The 16,004-nt window shown below is 34.9% G+C and overlaps 2 pseudogenes; one reads left to right on the top strand and one right to left on the bottom strand.

Moving 5' to 3' along the window:
- LOC120131824 overlaps positions 1-8,522 on the top strand; it is a 45,886-nt pseudogene extending 37,364 nt beyond the window's left edge.
- A 3,825-nt stretch (positions 8,523-12,347) lies between these two features.
- LOC120131825 lies at positions 12,348-14,306 on the bottom strand (annotated as a pseudogene).
- Positions 14,307-16,004: the final 1,698 nt, after the last annotated feature.

Here is a 16,004-nt window from a genome sequence, read left to right on the forward strand (position 1 = left end):
TATATATTTTAAATGTTTTATTAATATTTATTTATTTTTTAATATTAAGAAATGGGCTGTCTTAAAGCACCTAGAAGTCATTTTCTGATATTTCTAAATAAATAAATATTTTATTTATAAATTAATAGATTTTCTTAAAATTATATTAAATAACAGGATTATGAATTAAATATATTTTTGAATATTTAAATTTCTATTAATAAAGACAATTTATAATTAATGAGTACCAATTTTGGGCGTTGTGGGGGTACTAATCCTTCCCCAAACGTAATCGACCACGAATCCCTTTTTATTATTAAAAAGAACAAATTTTTGGTTAAAACGAAAACCATATTATCTTTTAACTGATGTTTTCTTAACAAATTCTTTTAAAAGATAAATTTTAGGTATTCGACCTACCTAACCCAAAAGGCTTGTGGTGACTCTCAAAACATTATAAAAAACCATTTATTCACATCATTTTTCCCGCCAAGTTAAAAATTCGTACCCGGGCGAAAACTGGTTACGACATCCATTTTTAAGCCCATGTTATTTAATATGAGAGTTGTAGGTATAATTGGCATGCCAAGAGTCGAGGGATTATCAGTGGTCTTTCGGGACATATCAGTGATCCTTCGGGATATAGTGGTCATTCGGGACAAATATTCAGTGCTCCTAGTGGGAATTATTTGAGCTATGGTGACAGCATTTGTGCACAACCTCAGTGTACTCACGTACATTCTGTTCTCAATAATGTACATGGGCAATTCAAAGATAAAATTTAAGTGAAATTTGCATAAGAGAATTATTTGCATATGTGCATAACATGATCATATGTGTTATAGTTTAGTAGACAAACGTAAATTTCACTGTTATGTTTGATTCTTTGTGAATTGCTCTAAGTGATTGATGATGTGCACATTTAGTGAAGATGAGATTATATGATAAGAAGGTTTGATAATAATGCTAAGTGTGAAGATGATAATATACAGTTGCATGTATGAATATGTTATATGAAATATTTTATGTTTGTGAATGGTAGAATCATATTAAGTGTTCATGCGTTGCTCTGATTTAGAGTTTCTATTATATGTTTTTTTATGCCTCACTAAGTCATCGACTTAGCGTGTGAGTGTTCACACGTAGGTTTTGGAAAGCAAGAAGAGAAGTGAAGATGAGCAAGACACGTAAGACTCTCCTTTCCACAAATCAGATCAGAATGGTAGTTAAGTGTAGGTATTTGGTTGTATATAGTGTGTTGGCATGTAAAAGAATTGTGGATTTCAAATGCTCTGATTAATTTTGTTTATTTTGGTCCAACTTGTGTAAATTAACATCTTTTTTCTTAAAGAAAGTTTAAAATTTTCATGATTTTCTTTAAGAGTCAAGGTTTGAAAAATCAATGTGACATCTCGGACTTGTATCTGAGTCGGGTACGGGTTGGGGTGTTACATTTAATGTATCGATGAATAGGGTTATGAACTCTCTTTCAGTCATTGGTGTATGCATTTGAGATGCAATGTCCCTCTATCTTTGTGCGTATTTTCAGAAGCTCTCACCATTCTTCATCTTCATATTTTGCAACGTTGTTCGATCGGTGGCCATATCAGTCATATGTTTGTATTGGCCCAAACAAAGCACTAGCCAAATCCTTCCAAGAGTGGATCTGAGCGCGACTCAGTTGATTATACCACCTAGAAGTAGGTCCAATCAGACTATCTTGGAAGCAATGAATCAACATCTGATCATTGTTGGTTTATCCAGTCATCCTTCGAATAAACATCGTGAGATAGGCATTAGGGCAACTGGTTCCTTTGTACTTTCAAAATCGGGCATCTTAAATTTGAGCGGGAGCACCAAGTTGGGAACTAAGACTAATTCTATTGTATCCATTTCATTGTGAGAGTTATGTCCTCTTGTTCCCTTGAATGTCTCTCTGTACCACTTTTTTTTTAAAATTCTCTGGAATCTCATTGTTGGCTCCTTTTATCTTATCAGGATTTGACATGTTGTGATTAGTAGAATGATCCCAAGGATATAACACAGTTGCTCGATTTTTAGTGACAAAGAAGCTTGATGGGTGGCTAGGAATCCTGTTGGGCAAAATGAGTGGTTGTAAACTAGTATGTGCCTTCACACATTTAACTGTTTCACGGGTCAAGGAAATATTCTCTATGCCTTTTTCTAGGTTGAGCTCATTCATTTTTGCGACCATTTGATCCATTAAGTCACTTTGATTTTGCAAGATACGATCAATGGTGGCTTTTTATGCCTGCTCCATTTTAACTTCCCACTCTGCTTGCATCTTTTGAAAACTCTCTTCTAGCTCTTTCTTCAATTGCTCGAATTCCATTCTCAGTACTGTGTGAACAAAATTTCACAGTTAAAAGCGCTTCCTCAAAGTCTCCCATGAGATATGATTAATGCATGTAAAAATGCTTTAAATGAAATACATATGCAAAATGTAAAGATGCAAATGCAGATACAAAAATGTTGATCCCAACGATGAATATCGTAGAATAATTTTCACCAGAAATAAAAGTTTTCAAATTACAAGACATTCCACTTTACAGACATGCCCCTCAAGTATTTTGTAACCTAACTCCGTTAATGCCCCGATGGTGCGGAAGTCAATGCGTCACTCCTTGATAACTAGTGATGATATGATCGTAGATAAATATCTACTACTAGGTTACTCCTCGGATCGATGGATCATCATTTCAATCTCGAATGTTGCATGATCTTCGAGTTCAATGCTTCATCTTGGATCTTCGTATTTGGAACTAATGCCCCTCAATGCTCTGTAAACTAACTCTGTTAATGCCTCGATGGCGCTGAAGCCAGTGCATTTCTCTTTGGTGGTAAACGATGAGGTGACTGTAAATAAGACTCCACTGCTAGATTACTCCTCGGATCAGTGGATCATCATTTCAGTCTCGAATATTGCACGATCTTCGAGAAAGTCTCATTCTTGTACTCTAAACTTCTTTTAGCCCTTGGTGTATATCTATGTATGTGATTGCTTAATTGAAAACTTTTATCTCTTCTTGTGAAGATTTTCTCATGAATATCCCCTTGTTGATCAACATTCTTGCATTATGTTATGACGATGCAATGTAATGCAAAAATGATGAAATATGACAAAGACAAAAGAAAAAAATAGGTTAGTGTACAGAAACAAAAGAAGTGAAAAATAGTTAGTACATGTAAGACAATCGATACAGATAAAAATGTTATTCAAAGATGAATATAACACCTACCGCATCATGATATCTACCCGAGCATGCTTTTATTAGATAACATTCCTACCCATACATGTTATCTACCCAAAATGATTTTTCAAGAAACTAATCCTAACCGCATGGTATCTAGTTCGCATGCTTTTATTCAAAAATAAATATATTCTAAGAACTTAAAGTAAGAGATAAGGGTTTAGAAATACTCCTCCTTTGTGTATACCTATTTTGGGTACCTACTAACGGACAGAGGTTCGGTATGACTATACCTAGGGTGATCGTTCTACGGTTCACTATATGCATGGTTTCGGCTCTACGAGGAAAAAGGGTACTCGAATTGTCCTTGATGTCGGTGCCCCCTTGGGCTGCCAAACCCTCGATCCTCACCCATTACAGGTTTCGAACGGAACGAGTTCAATTTGAGGGGATTCACTGCCTTATACCCATACGAGGAATAAATCCCTACGAAGGTATAAAGTGTGTATCCCATGGGTTATTTGCTAAAACTCATACGAAGAATAAATTCTTACGAGAGTAAAGCAATCACCCTAACTAATTTGGATCGAAGCTCGTGTCTAGAGCTTATGTTTTGTAAATGCAGTGATGTGTGTGAGGAGGAACATACTTACCTTCGACTCAGAACAAGGAAAAAAATGATAAAATCTTGACAAAGTTGAAAGCCAAAAATAAAATGTTAGTATGACAAAAAACGAAGCAATTAAAAATTTCAATAAACAGATCATAAGTTAACTATGTACTCAAACTTATAATTTCTACTAAGACGACAATGTGTAACTGGCCTACAACTTGACTCTCTAAAAAAAGTCCCCAGTAGAGTCGCCAAGCTGTCATAATAATTTTTTTGAAAAAAAAACAATTAAATATTATTTTTAAAAACAATTATAACTTTAATTTTGAAAAATTGGGGATTTGGAATTAATTTGAATAAAATAGAAAAGAGTCGACATCGACCTTTGGGTTAGGTAGGCCGAATACCTGAAAACGTCTTTTAAAACAATTTTAAGGAAAATCATTTTTAAGACAAAAGATGGTTTGCGTATACTAAAGATTTATTTAAACATATTCGGGAGTCGGTTACGTGTGGGGAAGGATTAACACCCAACAACGCCTAAAAACTGGTACTGAATCGCTTACACATTGTTATAATGGTGGAAATTATAAATCGAATATAAAGTTAAATTACGATTCATTTATTGAAATATAATTAATTTACTTCAAAATTAATCAATTAAAGAAAATCCTTTAACTTGATAAAAAATCTTGAAATTAACAATCCTCCGTTGGGAAAACTATTGTAACTATTTTTCATTGTTAAAGAATATTCCGTCCTCGAATATGTAAAAGATGCATATCGAATATAAATTGCAATTTGACAGTTGCGAAAAATAAAATAAAGTACATAACCTGTATTTTTAAGTGTAAAATAAAAATGAACAATAAAAAAACTAAAAATTGATTTATTTCAAGTTCCATTTAGTTCAAACGTCGTATTATATTGTACCACGTCGATCAAGTGATGCTTTATACGCTCGTTTTATAAATACGAGTTCTTAAAAATCTTCGAATAATTTACTAAAATATTGGCAAATAGAAAATTTTATAAATTAAAATAAATCACATTGAATAAAATAGAATAAACATTAATAACACATTTTCATTCATGAATATACAAATGTAGAAAATTAAACTTAATAAATAAGTATATAATTACATATGATACAGTATGTGCATGAAATAAAATAAAAATAAATTAGTATATGCATAAGTACATTTGAAACATGATATATGTACATAAATATTATAACATAGGTTAAAATGTAAACATGCAAATATGGCATACCATAACACAAATAACATAAAATTAATAAACTTTATACACAAGTGACTAATATGCATAAATCGAAAATACAGTATCAGAGTCATAAAATAAAAAATAGAAAAATCAGTGGCTAAAATGAAAAAGAATAAAATCAGTAGTCAATTTCAGAACAAGCTGAATAGCATACATAGTGACCAAATTGAAACAAGATAAAACAGAATGTCAAAATCAGAACAAACAAAGAAAACAAGCCTCCTGATGACTATAATATAAAACATGGTAAAGATATAGAATTCTAAATCATTATTAACCCATAAACCAGTGGCAAAAATGCAATAAAAGAAAAATGACTAAAATAAATTAATATAAACATGTACTGCATAAATATAAATAATCTAAAGTATAAAGATCTAGGCCTAAATATAAACATAAAAGCATTCAAAGGCAATAAAGGATAAAATTACAATAAAAATAAAATAAGAACTCGAAATACAAAGAAATAAAATTTTCATTGACTGATGAAAATGGAAATATTACAAACTATAGGGATCAAATGTGGTATTAACCTCGAACGCCCAGAACACGTGGGGTGAGATTACACAATCACAAGGACTAAAGATGAAATTATCTCCTTTTTCAGACGCACAGACTCCCTTGATCCAAAGTAACGCCGTTTCACGCGTGAGTTATAAGACCCAATAAGGGTTTTAAAACCCTATTTTCATTTTGTTTTCCTCTCTCAGCCGCTCTTCTCTCTATAATCTCTCTCCTTTCACTCTTGAATCCTCTCCACCGAGAAGAACAGAACACCAAGGGCTCCCTGGCCACCATAGATCTGTGGCCATAAGGAGCATACAAATCCCAAAGCCCAACAGTTCATGACCTTGACGAGGTAAAATCTCACCCCTCCTTTCTCTATCTTTTTTTTTTGTTCGAATCTGGTATGTTCTTCTTTGTTTTTTCATTTTCCCGAATGGTTTCCCCCCTCTCGGTATTTTTCTCTCTGATTTTTCCCTCAAAAATCCCAAATCTTTGAAAAACCCGAATGCCCTCCCCCTTCTCTATCTCGTTGTATGCTCCATTTAATGGGTTCACTACCTTTGGGTAAGATATGATGAGATATATGAAAATAGGGAATTGGTCTCCCTAATTTGGTATCTGTTAAATCTTGAAAAATCGGGATCTAATCTTTTTTTTAATGGGTTTTTGATTTAGGGGTGATTTGTTTACTGTTTATTTTCTGATTTGGGTTATTGGCAGGCTACTGTGGATGACGTTCGGTTACTGTTTGGCCGGCTCGATGAGAGGTTGTCGGAGGCAGCTTGGCTTGATCGGCAGGCTCACGCGTTGCAGGGAAATCCAGCTTGAGCGACTGCTGGGAACTGTGGAGTTTAAGGCGGCGGTTGTTGTTAGGGATTACGGTTAAAACCCTAATCTATTTTAGGGTTTAAAACCCTAATATGCTAGGTTAGGCTTAGGTCTATTATCCTTGTGGGTTCTGGGTTTTTAATGAGCATGCAAAACAAAATATGTAAACTAATAATAATAATAATAACAAAATAACGATAATAATAATATAATAATATTTTTAATAAAAAAAAAGACCCAGATAAAAAACGGGTGTCTAAAACTACATTGTCGTGGGACGAGGAACCGCAGGTTGTCCATTGGCCGCCACCTTATCGCAGATATTTCGGGTTCTTGTTCTCGAAAGAGGAAGCGTTCCCTATGGTAACCAAAATTTGATGAATCAAGAAGGATTCTTGACCGCAGTCACTGAGGTCGACACCTACGACTCTCCTGCTCAGACCTTTACTTCCGAGGACGGCGTCCTAAATGCCCGAGGATGGGTTCTTGGCGGCAGCAATGCCATCAATGCCAGTTTCTATAGCTGAGCTGATCCAGAGTTTTACGCGAGTTCGGGTGTAGATTGGGATCTCAGTTTGGTTAACCAATCTTATGATTTGATTGAGAAGGGAGTTGTGTTTTGGTCGGAGTTAAAGAACTGGCAATCAGCTTGTAGGGATGCTCTACTTGAGGCAGGGATCGATCCTCACCATGGGGATCGATCCTCACCATGGGTTTAGTTTGGAACATTTTGTTGGAACAAAGATCGGTGGCTCCACTTTTGATCGCGCGGGCAAGAGGCACAGCGCAACTGATCTTCTGAATTATGAAAAACCAGCTAATATTAGAGTATCAAATTATGCAAGTGTGGAAAGGGTATTACTGGTTTCTTCTTCTTCAAACGTGATGTCTTGGCTGTCGGTGATCGGGGTTGTGTTTCGAGATGAAATGGGGAGGTATCACCACGCTATGGTGAAGGAGAAAGGTAAGGTGCTACTATGTGCTGGAGCTATTGGAATTCCACAATTATTGCTGCTGATTGGAATTGGTCCTAGGCCTTACTTGTCTTCTTGGGGAATTCCGGTTGTGTATCACCATCCAAACGTGGGTCATTTCGTATACGATAATCCGAGGAATGGCATCTCGATTTTGCCTCTGATACCATTACTCACTTATACAAGTTGCTGGGATAACAGAAATGGGGGCTTATTTGGAGGCAGCTTCAAATGTTATTTCTTTTACAACCTCTTCATGCTCAGTGTTTGTCAGACCACCTTCATCCCCTCTGCTTTTAACAGTGGCTACCATCATGGAGAAGATTGTCGGGCCTATCTCGACTGGTTCATTAAGGTTGGCCTCAACCGATGTCAGGGTAAACCCTATAGTACGCTTTAACTACCTTAACAATCATATAGACTTGGAGAGCTACGTGAACGGTACACGCAAGATCGAAGATATCTTGAGGAGTCGATCCATGGATGATTTTAAGTTCATTGAATGGTTTGGGGGCAGAAATTTCAGGTTTGTAGGACTTTCCTTGCCTGTAGACCAATCAAACTATGAAATGATGGCTGATTTTTACCGGCGTACCGTGAGCACCATATGGCATTACCATGGTGGGTGTGTTGTGGGGAGAGTGGTTGATCAAAATTATCATGTCACTGGAATTGATGCACTCAGAGTAGTCGACGGATCAACGTTTACTATATCTCTGGGAACCAACCCTCAGGCAACTGTGATGATGCTTGGGAGGTCAGTGTTGATTGTGAACACTGGTGGTTTCCCAGTAAAAACTGAACAACTAATCTAATAAGCATTACTTTGTTCTTGCAGGTATGTTGGCATGAGAATAACCAAATAGAGAAAGCGACTGAAATGATAGCTTTTGAGATGGAAGACCCTAAGCCCACCTGCTACTGGTTTTCTATTCAGATACTTATAGGCTAGTTGTTTTCAGTTTTCAATTTCAGTTGGTGATGGATCAAAGGTTGTAGAAGACATTACTGATGTTTTTTGAGATGACGAACAAACTGTACATGAAGAAATAGTTTAGCAGTATAAATTGTGCTTGCAGGTATGTTGGCATGAGAATAACCAAAGAGAGAAAACGATTGAAATGATAGTGTAGACACCCATTTTGTCCGAGATATTATTATTATATTATTATTTTATTATTATTAATGTTAACATTATTTATGTTATCATTTTGTATGCCAAGGTACACCAAGCACAAATCAGGCCCCAAATTACAAACAGTGCATGTCAACCATAGTGCTCGCCAATTTTGAACATGTTACGAGTATATTTGGATGATGAAGTCTTCTTAACATTCAATCATCTATCTCTTATCTTTCCAACTCACTTTTGATCGTATCAATCCGATATCGGTAGCTCGAAATATGCTCAGATAAATGAAGACGGTGCAAGCTGGAAAATTAATACGGGATTTACGAATTTTCAACAGACCTTTTTTTTCCATTCATTTGCACAATAGACACGTTGGAACAAAATCTTGTTATTATAACTAGATATACTTGCATTAGCATTTATCATAACATCATGTTATTATTTATTTTGTTAACTCTCGTGCATTCTCATTCATGGCAGTATACATAGCATTCGTGTGATTCATTTGCATTCATATATAATTATTTGTTAGCTCATTAATATTTGTCATCTTAGAATTCATGCATACGTGTTGGTTCATGTAAAATAAAAAGAATTGTCATGTTTTTCACGTATTAGCATATCGTTTGTGTAAGTCTTTGCATTCAACTTTGCATCCAGCACTTTCACGTGTTATTATTGTAGTTTAATGTTAATAAACATGCATCATGGTTCACAAAGCACAAGGACATTCACGCAGCAAGTAAACAGATTATAAGGGTTTAATATCATTGAATTACTTGTTTATTCTTTGCACATATAGGAACACAAGAACTGCCCCATGCTGAAGTGTTTAGTGGAGCACTAGAAGACAAATCCCACTCACAAAATATGGCAGCAAGGGAATTAAAATATAGCACAAGTGGGCAACGTGTTGGAGCACCTTCAAGACCATTCCAGCTCACCAAAACACATGAGAAGAGTTATTGGAGCATAAGGACACGCAAGGCAACACCAAAACGTGGAGGGAACCGTTAGCAATAGAGAGAGATATTTTGAGCAGTCAAGAAAACTGTAAAGGATCGGTTTCTATTAGCAGTTAACCAATAGAAACGTGGGAAAAGAGACAGTTAACAGGGGGAACGAGGTAGTTTTTTTGGGGGGGAATTACACAGAGGATAGAAAAGAAAAAGATTTCTAACAAAAAAGGGGGGTTTAGGGGGTAGGAAGGATTCTATTGTTCCTACCAGTCGAGGGAGGAAAAAGCATGTAAAAGGGGTTTTGGCCTTCCCCCGTTTTAGCCATCTCAATGAAGAGGATTTTTTTTTACTTTTGCAATTACAAATTACAGCACTAGCTTTTAAACAATTGAACCAAATCATTCATGATCGAAGAGGGAAATGAAAATCAGGGAGCAACAAAACATAACCAAAAATATTATCAGCTATTAACCATCAGCAGTAAAGATACAACCCGTTCGAGCCTAAATCAATAACAACTAGAGAACCAACATTAAAAAAACAAGGCAGAAAACGAAAGAAAAAAGAGTAAAAATAGAGAAACCTTACCCCGTTTGGATGAGCCACCGTCACTGTCGCCAGAGCAAAAGCGGAGCCTCTCGTCGTCAAAGGTAATCCCTAAGTTCTTTTCTATTTTTTGTGATTTGGGGTTTAGAAAAAAGGGCCTAAGGTTGTCTTGGAGTCGGGATTTATGGAGAGTTGGATTTAGGGCTGTTTGGTTTATATTTCTTCGGAGTTTAGGGTTGCCACGACACGACGGTTTGAAGCTTGAAGCTTTATGGTTCTCGGTCGACCAGAGGAAGAGTAGAGGACGAGTGAGTCGGGTTAATGTTTTTGTTTTATTTAGGGTTGTTAGATCAAGCTTCTCAGGTTGATTTGATGTCAATCGGAGTGATGGCACTGTGAGGTAACCGTTGAGATCCACGACGGTGTGGTGAGTGTCACGGCGATGGTGGTTCAAGGAGAGAAGCGGTGTTGTTGTTGACTAGGGGTTTAGGTTGCACGGGTTTGGAGAAGAAGAAGAGAGGCAGGGAGAGAGGGAGGTATGAGAGATTGCGACTGAGGGTAAATTAAAGAAAGCAAATGAAGTTAGGGTTTCATTTTTACCCTAGATTTTAAATATATAAGACTATTAAAACGGCGGCGTTTTGGGGTATTAGTTACCCATGTGGGTTATTTTCTTTCTGGGCCATTCAAATTTCTGGTTTCATGTGTGTTGGTCCCTAATTCATATTTCCTACACTTTTTAATTTCACCTTTATATTTTTTTGCTCATGTCATTTTGGTCCAATGTCGTGTTAGGGTTATATTCGTGTTATTTTTACATTTGATATGTAATTTTGCTTTGTTTTATTTTAATCCTTGGTATTCCTTTGGCTTTATTACGTTTGTAGTGCATGATGTTTGAGATTTTCACACATGTTATCTTTCAGTTTACTTAGTTTGTGATGTTGACCTTAAATCTGTCTTTTTTTGCCTTAGTCCATGTTTAAGATTTTCTTTCGTGCATATACATGTAGGATCAGATTACAGTTAGATTCGAAAGTATACTAAGTAGGTGTTTGAACGATTATGATATATGTATACATGTATATATTATTTCTAGCATGGTGTATTTTTTTCTTTTTATAAGCATGTTAGCCTCATGTGCACAACTCGACCATACAACATAACTGGATTACGGGTAGTACCCTTTTAATTTAAATTTGTTTTAAGTGAGTTGTCTTAACTGATTAGAGGTCCGCTTCTAACGATTTTAAATTAAAAGTGTATCCCATTAGTGACACTTAAGAAAGTGATTTATCACTTTAAAATTTGGGAATGGAAGAAAAAGAAATGTTCGGTTATTTAAATTTATCGAGAAAAGGTTGTTATAACTTTTAAGATCTGGTCTCGATATTTGTAAATAATCTAACATTCTTTATCTTTCTAAAACGACTCGGTAATTTTAATTTAATTTATTTGAGTGCTTTTGAATGTTTTTTAAATTTACATTTTTGTCTTATGGGATCAAAAATCAAATTAAATTCAAAGTTGTAAAGTTCATTGCAAAGACATTAATTAATCGACTATGTACCGATTTAGGGCGTTGTGGGGGTGCTAATCCTTCCCCACACGTAACCGACTCCCGAACTCGATTTTGGTAATGCAGACCTTAACTTGTTGTTTTAATTAAAATTAATTTTTTTTATATAAAATAGTAAACATTTTTGGGTGCCCAATCACACCCTAATCAAAGATTGGTGGCGACTCTTTGAACCGTATTTTTTGATCGTAAAGGAAATCCAATATTTTTCGAAACGAGAGGTCTTTTAAATTACATTTGTTTTTAAATTAAAAAGAGATAATTAAGAATTAATGTAGTTTTTAAAATCTCACCCATAAAGAAAAATGGTTTCGACAGATAGCTTTTGAGATGGAAGACCCTTAGCCCGCCTGCTGCTGGTTTTCTATTCAGATACTTATAGGCTAGTTGTTTTCAGTTTTCAATTTCAGTTGGTGATGGATCAAAGGTTGTAGAAGACGATTACCGGTGTTTTTTGAGATGATGAACAAACTGTACATGAAGAAATAGTTTAGCAGTATAAATTGTGCTTGCCATTAAATATAAGTCTTTTCGCATCCCGGGTTTTCTATTTGCTAGTGATATTGATGAGTTCATCCATTGCTTCACTAAGTTGGCAGGTGGTATTTGGAAAGATCAAATGGACCAACCATGTAGGCATCAACCCAAAGAAATGTAGTGCCATATACTACATTCAACAGCAGAATTATTTAAAAAAAAATGATTCCTTATGAATAGAGTAGAGAGATCCATAGTCATTGCTCAAACGTGTTAGCTATCAAATATACAAGAGTAAAATAAAAGGCAACCAAGGAACTCCCATATGATCTCACGGATGAAATTGATTGTGCTGAAACAGAGGCGGTGGGGCTGTTCAGATCCCGATCTGCTTTCGGTTTCCCACTTAATCTTTCTATTGCATCTTGACAAATGTCATTGAACCAACCATCATCAGGCAGCAAGCTGACAGAACAAAACACAAATGCTTCAATGGAAACTCGTGAGAATTTCCTATACTTGTACATACATCCAACAAATTTTCAAAATGGCCAACACCGATCTTCCTGTTTAATCCAACAACGCTAAACAAAAAGGTATTCAACAAAAACCAAACATTTCTCCATCTCAAAACACTTATAACCTAGATTCAACTCATTAAAACTCACTCTCTCTCTCTCTCTATAAATCAGAAGTTATAAGGCCAGTTATATCAATTACACCATCTCCCTACTAGGAAAATTCTTGGTGCAATAGTGATAAAGGCATAATGCAGATATAGGTTCAAACCTATTGTGATAAGAAACTTAGAAGTCAGTACTACTAGTCCCACTCTTTCTCACATCTGTGATAACTCCCCCCACAGAAAAAATGCTCTAAATTAAGCAATCCAAGCATTATGGAATTGGTTTTATCAATAGTATACATCCATTTAGAATAAACAGGCATAGCTGGGGGACTAATAATAATAATAACAAGCATCATAGCGTACCTATATGGATCCATCCCTGTAGCAGCAAATGCAGCCATGGCTTTAACAATTATTTCGTTGACAACTCTATGAAGATTTCTTGATAGGTATCGACCTTGGGAAGCAAAGCATATGACAAATTTTCTATCCAGATAAAGCTGCACATTTATTAGAAATAGGTCAATTTTAAGAATCTTATACAAATTTAGAAACAGAAAAAGAATGATACTAAGTCTGCATGCCTGTTGTGAACCTAATGGACCTAAAGGCCTCGGTCCTTCCTCAATATCATCCCAGAAGCTTTGATCTTCTGAAAGCTATATAATAACAGTTTCTGTAAGTCGCATCAATAGTAATGTGGCAAATCTTTCCCTTCCTACAAACATATCTGCTGCAGGCTAGTCATCCTGTTTAGTTTTGCAAAAAGTTCCTGCATCATGACAAGATTTGATGAATAGGCAATGAGTGAGCAAAGCAAGAGACTCTAAGCATCCATGTCTTAATAATTAACTCATAGCTTTGTTTTCCAAGAGAACCAGATAAAATGATACTAAAATATATTTTAAAAAAGGAAAAGAATGATAAAATTACCTGAAATATTGGAGATGGAAACCATTCCACCTCATCTGCCGAACCATCCATATTAATGTACATTTCAGCAGTAAGATGGCTATCGCCTTCTTCTGTGAAAATGAGATTTAGGGCATGCTGTTGACAAAATGTATTCTTTAGTCTCTCAACCGAACTCAGAAGGCGCCTCTTCCATTCCCGTTGCTCAGGATGACAGTTTTGCCTATCTGAAGTTCTTCTACGGTGGTCTTCCTTGTAGCTAGCCTGACTTGGGGACAGTTTCATGGCTGCACGTGGAAGAAGTTCACCTGCCAACAATGATGCATTTGCTAACAATGCAATTTGTTGGGCCTCAGTCTCAGCCATTCGCACAATTTTATTTCCAGTACCCCTAAAGTCTGTTTCTTCATCAATTGAAACAGGTAATCCTTTTATGAGCATGTTCACATATGAGTCAAACACCTGAAACAAACCTTCCAATGTTTGCCCTCCCAACTGCATGCTTAATAGTGGTCCGACGTCCTCAAAGAAGTCCTATAAGAGCAAGTGGAATATACATCGAATGAGTGGAAGTATATGATACCATTACATCAGAAAAATGAACCAAGAGAGATGCAGGATCTTCAGTACCAACAACTAGGTCACATATTAATGGTTCATAAGAGAACTCAGTCATGCATCCACAAAGAATCTAACAAATAAAAACATAAAACTATGGCCAAAATGAATTAATTGACCAAAATCGTGATTATTAAAGAAATATCATATCAAAGAAAATGCAGTTAAACAAAGTTATTTCAGCGATTCAACTTACTGAGGTTGAGAATACTTGATTAGCATTTAGTAACTAAAATAAAATACAGGTAAGCAGTTGCTAAGTAAAAGAACAACTTTTAAGAAAATTTGCTGTACCCATCCATGATTAATCTACACTGCATAAATGAATAACAAGACGAGAACTTAAAAACTTCTTTTAAAAAAATCACAAACAGATGAGTCAGATATGCATGTGCAAGTGTGTGTGTATAAACCTGCACGACAAGGACAAGATATTCAAAATAAATGAAATGACGAGCAAAAAGATGTCTTTACTCTTTAGTATCTGGAGTACCAAAAGTTAACAACACTTAATCACCTTTCAATCCGATTTTAGTTGAAATAGGAACACGGTGCTTCTGGTCTTGGTGAACGTGTATTTCTGCTTGCCGTTTCGTTGATTTGGTAAAACGTTAATCAATTAACTTGTTGGTTTCTTATGTAACTTGTTGAAATAGCGTACCATCTAACATGTTTTGTATTTTGATTCTTTGGTTGATTGATTTAATATACTAAAAGATTAATATAATTACAATGGTTAAACGTATTGAAGAAAAACTAGTATGTTCGAAATGATCGTTACACCCTTAAAATTCATAATAATTATTCAATTTTACTAAATAATAACGTTTTTTTTTTCAAAATAATAAAAAAATCATGATGACTTCAATTCATTTGACAATGAATTGTAAAATATTAATTCACATGTGATTTAGTTTTTACTTAAATTGATTGTATACAAAATAAACATATTTAACATCTATTCTATTTAAATATTTAACTTTGCTTTTTTTTCTTTTGCTTGTGTGGATATTTTTTTGAATAGAAGCCGCTAGTATTATTAAAAAATTGAAAGTATTCAAAATCACAATAAGGGTTTACACCTATCATCGTAAACTAACCACCGAACAACAAATAGATATTAATCTATTGAAAGACCACCGAGAACTGTAAATCAGAGTCGAGCGTCGTGAGAAAATATCCCCGAACTTAAAATAGCTTGTCCAAAATCAATCCGATGGTCCATAGTAGAGAAGATTAACAAGATTACAAATAAGAGTATTTTAATCAATCATGATATCTTCAAATGCAATCATGAGAACATATAAAATAAAAAGAATGGTCAAACGACCAAGAAAAAAGACAAAAAAAATATCACAAAGGCAAAATCACTCTTATTACAAAAATAAAGAAAAAAAAATAGGCGGTCGATAACAAGCATCAAAACTAGTGTTATCACTAGCTAAACATAGTTAAGGAAGAAAAAAAAAAGGAGAGAACGACTAAGATAAAATACATCTGTGTTTGTATTTACTTCCTTTCTATTGTGTGATTGCTATACAAAAATGGATTATATTGTTCATATTTTTTGGACATTTTCTTCGCAATTCTTTTGTTTTTTTAAATTGAAATTAATTGAATGAAATTAATTTATCTAAAATTTTAAATCTAATAAATTATATGATAATATTAAATTTAATTAGTGATATGAAACAATGAATTAAATCAACACCAATGTAACATAATTTTTTTTAACAATCACTACCTTGAAGGAGGG

This window comes from Hibiscus syriacus, unplaced genomic scaffold (assembly GCF_006381635.1).
Source record: "Hibiscus syriacus cultivar Baekdansim isolate YM2019G1 unplaced genomic scaffold, ASM638163v2 tig00110556_pilon, whole genome shotgun sequence".
NCBI classification, from domain to species: domain Eukaryota; kingdom Viridiplantae; phylum Streptophyta; class Magnoliopsida; order Malvales; family Malvaceae; genus Hibiscus; species Hibiscus syriacus.